Source organism: Tigriopus californicus, chromosome 7 (assembly GCF_007210705.1).
Source record: "Tigriopus californicus strain San Diego chromosome 7, Tcal_SD_v2.1, whole genome shotgun sequence".
In the NCBI taxonomy this organism is placed as follows: Eukaryota; Metazoa; Arthropoda; class Copepoda; order Harpacticoida; family Harpacticidae; genus Tigriopus; species Tigriopus californicus.
This window is the reverse complement of record NC_081446.1, coordinates 4702083-4706232: the sequence shown is the minus strand read 5'-3', so window position 1 is coordinate 4706232 and position 4150 is coordinate 4702083. Positions and strand designations below refer to the sequence as shown.

The 4150-nt window shown below is 42.6% G+C and overlaps 1 long non-coding RNA gene across 1 annotated transcript; it reads right to left on the bottom strand.

The window, feature by feature from the left end:
- Positions 1-2156: 2156 nt before the first annotated feature.
- LOC131883683 (uncharacterized) lies at positions 2157-3640 on the bottom strand. Its single transcript, XR_009373633.1, has 2 exons — positions 2463-3640; positions 2157-2361 (listed from the first exon to the last, which is right to left on the bottom strand). It is a non-coding gene; the product is annotated as an uncharacterized LOC131883683 (long non-coding RNA).
- Between the last annotated feature and the right edge of the window lie 510 nt (positions 3641-4150).

Below are 4150 nucleotides of genomic sequence, written 5' to 3'. Positions count from 1 at the left end.
ATCACTTGAACTAGTTTGAGTTCTTTGTTGTTGGTATATTGATATCCTTTGTGTTTTCTGAACTCTCAGGTTTTTGAATTGGTTGTGGATATTAAAAAGTGTCAACCATCTTTTCACTTTTTGTGGCACATATTAAGCATCAGATGTAGAGCAGTTGAGTGTCTCATTATGAAAAAAAAAACAAGAACATTATGTTCACACACAAATTGGACATCAATTTGTCCAAGTATGCCAATAAATTCCTCTCGCAAATGTACCAAATGTACTTCACGCTCGATCGGAAAACTTTCCACCAAGTTGAATGCCCGTCATGCCTTATATGATCCCAGTTTTCCACGTTGGGCGTTGGTCAGACCAACTTCCTGTGATATGAATCCAAGTGTGAGCTTCCCGAAAATATCTCGGAATCTTGCGATATCGCGATGCCTTGATACTGCAATGCAAATGACCAGAATTTCTCACATATGAGCTTTAATTTCAGGGCGGAGATTCAAAGCAGACAAGTGGATTTCCGGTCATGTGGAGGTGGAGCAACGAGTTCAGTACATATTCGTATTGTATGTAGTGGGTCACATTCGAGATTCAAAACTGTTCTCGGTCATGCTTTTCACAACTTGAATGGAGTGACGGTGATGTGTATGTATAGTACGTATGTACTCTGAATGCCTTCTATGTACAGTATGTAGGATCTTTTTCCAAACAATGCCGGAGTCTCCAAATCTTGTCTCGATATTGCTGATGAATATGGGAAAAAAAGAAGCACAGGGTCTAATCGAAATGCCAATCCAATACCAGTTTCTCTGAAAACTGAGATTAGTTTGTGTCGATTTGGGAAGAAACATGTCGGACACAGAACGAAGAAGCTGGCTGACACTGTTCCGGTGCACTTCTGGTAGGATTTGGCCATTAATTTCCATTGAATCCAAGAATCCGCCAAGAGACGGGGATGCGTGTTTATTGTACATCTCTTGTCGCTCGTCGGATCGTTATTGGATGATTAACCTTTTGGTCAATGGGCTGTTAATATTTGTGACATTTACAATCATCTCCAATGATGAGAGCACTTGTGCTTATGCTTCCACAACATCCTTGTGGAAAAGAAAGACATTCTCCACATTCTGGACTTAATGAAATAAGCCTCCACCAATTGCCTGGATCGAATCACTCCCTCTTTCCCTCACTCACTCCTCACTCACTACTCACTCTCATACCAACAAACACTCGAGTAAAACGTTGAGTTCACTTGGTGAGAGAATGGGAGAAGATTCCCCTTCAATTCACTCACACATAATTCCTGTGAGGAAGCTCAAGTATTTCGGCATTTGCTGCTGCATTTAATCAGATTAATGTGATCTTCTCAACTGATAAGAAAGAAACTTTGGGGAAAAACTCGTCTCTCTCGCACACATACGGTACACACACACACACACATTGGAGCCTACATATAAGGCCATTTTTGAGGAGAATTCGTGTCATACCGACTCGCCAGCTCTAATTCCACTATAAAGCTCACCTCATTTGTACAGGTAAACACTGTCGTATTGGCTTGAACAATATATCAAAGTAGTTAAATGCACAAAAGCCCAAGTGCGTAAATGAACCATGTCATAAACTGGATCTTTTTATTGGTGCAATTCTAAACAAAAGGACTAACGTATGTCATACAGTAGTGTGAATAACCAACGGAATGACCCAATGACTGACAAAGACTTGACTAGTATGTATATTTCAACACTTTTGGAAAAGCGACGAGTCTTACCTTGAAAACACCTCCCGTACTTCCACCGAATATCATATCAATGACGTGATAACGAGAAAAATGATCGCTTAAAATGTGAATTTGTTTCCTTCCTATTTATCATAAGGTACATATACAGTACCTTTTCTCAACTAAAACTGGCAGAAATTGGAAAGGCGATCCAATGACATCGATGTTACTTGTACATTTCTAGTACCAGTACAATTCTAGGAATACTTGGTGGGATTTATTATCCAGCTCATGACCCACTGCTTGAGAACATTAGAGCCATACTTTCATAACTTCACTATGGCCTTCTCCCTTTTGGCCTTTTCTTTGCCAAACCTCGAGAGCTTAGAGCTAGGTTCTTTTGTCCAATGACATCGATGTTACTTGTACATTTCTAGTACCAGTACAATTCTAGGAATACTTGGTGGGATTTATTATCCACCTCATGACCCACTGCTTGAGAACATTAGAGCCATACTTTCATAACTTCACTATGGCCTTCTCCCTTTTGGCCTTTTCTTTGCCAAACCTCGAGAGCTTAGAGCTTGGTTCTTTTGTCAGCCCACCCATTGGTCCACCCACTCTCCTTCCGTGTGTTTGTCTAACCAAAATGTCTGGAATGAAAAAAAGCAGTGAGGAAGTATCTCGTTTCTGAGTGTCCCGTTTTTGAGGCCAAGAACGAGTGGCAAAAAAAACTGACAATGTAGAACCCCACCTAAAGAAATTAATTCCATCCTGATGGCTACCCATGGCAAAAACCGCATTATCGAAAAGCATTGAGTTCAGCCAAGTTGATTGAAGGATCGAGTCATTCACACACTCATACGCGTGTTCCGCCAAAGATGTCCAAGATTCAAATCTGAAGATCAACTCGAACACTTCAGGGAGTCATGAGACCAAGGGAGGATCCTCAAATCCTCAAAGGGAGGAAGAAGTGCGTAAAGGAGGAGGAGGACGAGAAGAAGGTGGACACTCCGTTGTCATTCTCCTGAAATTAAACATTGAAATTAGAAACAACTTGGTCAATATTTGTCCAGAGGATCAATAACTCATCACATACTAACTGGTACTCTGGTGAGTGCCTTAGACGAGGAGGAGGAGGAGGACCACCACCACCACCACCACCGTCAATTCCCTATGGTTCGTCCATCAACCAAGTTTCGGCATGGAACAAAGGTAGACGAAGAGATACCGTAGAATAGACCTTATTCTGGATTGCCTACTTTAGATAGACATTTCTCAAAGGAAAACAACATGTTCCAGGGCTCAAATAGTGGGCCAAGTCAAGGTCAAGGTAGACGAAAGAAACGGCCTTCGTCATGATTGGAATGGTGCCCGAATTCTAACCGTCGGTCATCTCGGATTCCGCTCAAAGTGATCTTGACACTATTTAATCACGCATTACGTCTCATTGTTGTCCGTTCGAGCGTCTTTTGTCAAGCCCATGAGTGATTATCGTCTTTGATAGTGATTCGCGTGATTTTTCACTCGCTCGTTCTCGTCGATCTGTCTCGGGTCTTTTCAGGTCTATTGGGCTCTCCTCGGAATCGAGTCTCGACAATGGAAGTTTGCGTCTCGTCTTTCCAAGATCATCATCGTCACTGACGAAGGCAAGTGATCGGTCTAGACCTGGGGATCCCGCTCAATGAACGAATGTTCGAATTGCATTGAAAGCTTTTCTTCATACATTAGATCATGATTTAACCGACAAAAGAACCACGGCACACGAATCGGCTTCATCATCATCTTATTTAGCGTCATCCCCGGTCGGTTTCGTCATCAGTAGACTGATCTTGAGCCAGGGTTGGGGAGACAAAACATACATTCACCACCGAGGTGATCTCTATTGAGATGGATTGACAGGAGACATTCCAACCACAGATATTAGCAGGAGGATCCGCTTGGCGGATAAACCATTTTTGAACTAATCTAAAATTAAGAAGACCTGTATCTAGATTGGAGGGTGGAATATCGTTGAGTGCANGCTTGCTTGCTTGGTGGAGTGCTGCCTCTTTATTTGTGGCTTGTTGAGTGAACGTAGGAGTTAGTAAGAGAGGAGGGGGCTCTTTAAAAAATTGGGAAAAGCATCAGGGGGGAGCTTGGAAAAGCCGTTGAGGTCCTTGGTGGATTTTTTCCTGGTCATCATTGGCATCAGGAAAAGCAAATTTTCTGCTTCCTGGTTTTCAAAACATGGTCGTCCCTCGAACTCACCAACTCACCTTCGCCACTACCGTTCTTTCATCGGTACGCTTATCCAACCCTTTGGACCACATTTGAGGAGCTCTGCATGTCACCTGGAGAAAGAGGGCTCTCATTTGCCATGGTTGTGCTTAATGGAATAAAGTTCCCAATTTCTTAATTACCCTCATCCGAAAAAGTTCCCACATGACCGAGGAGAATGCC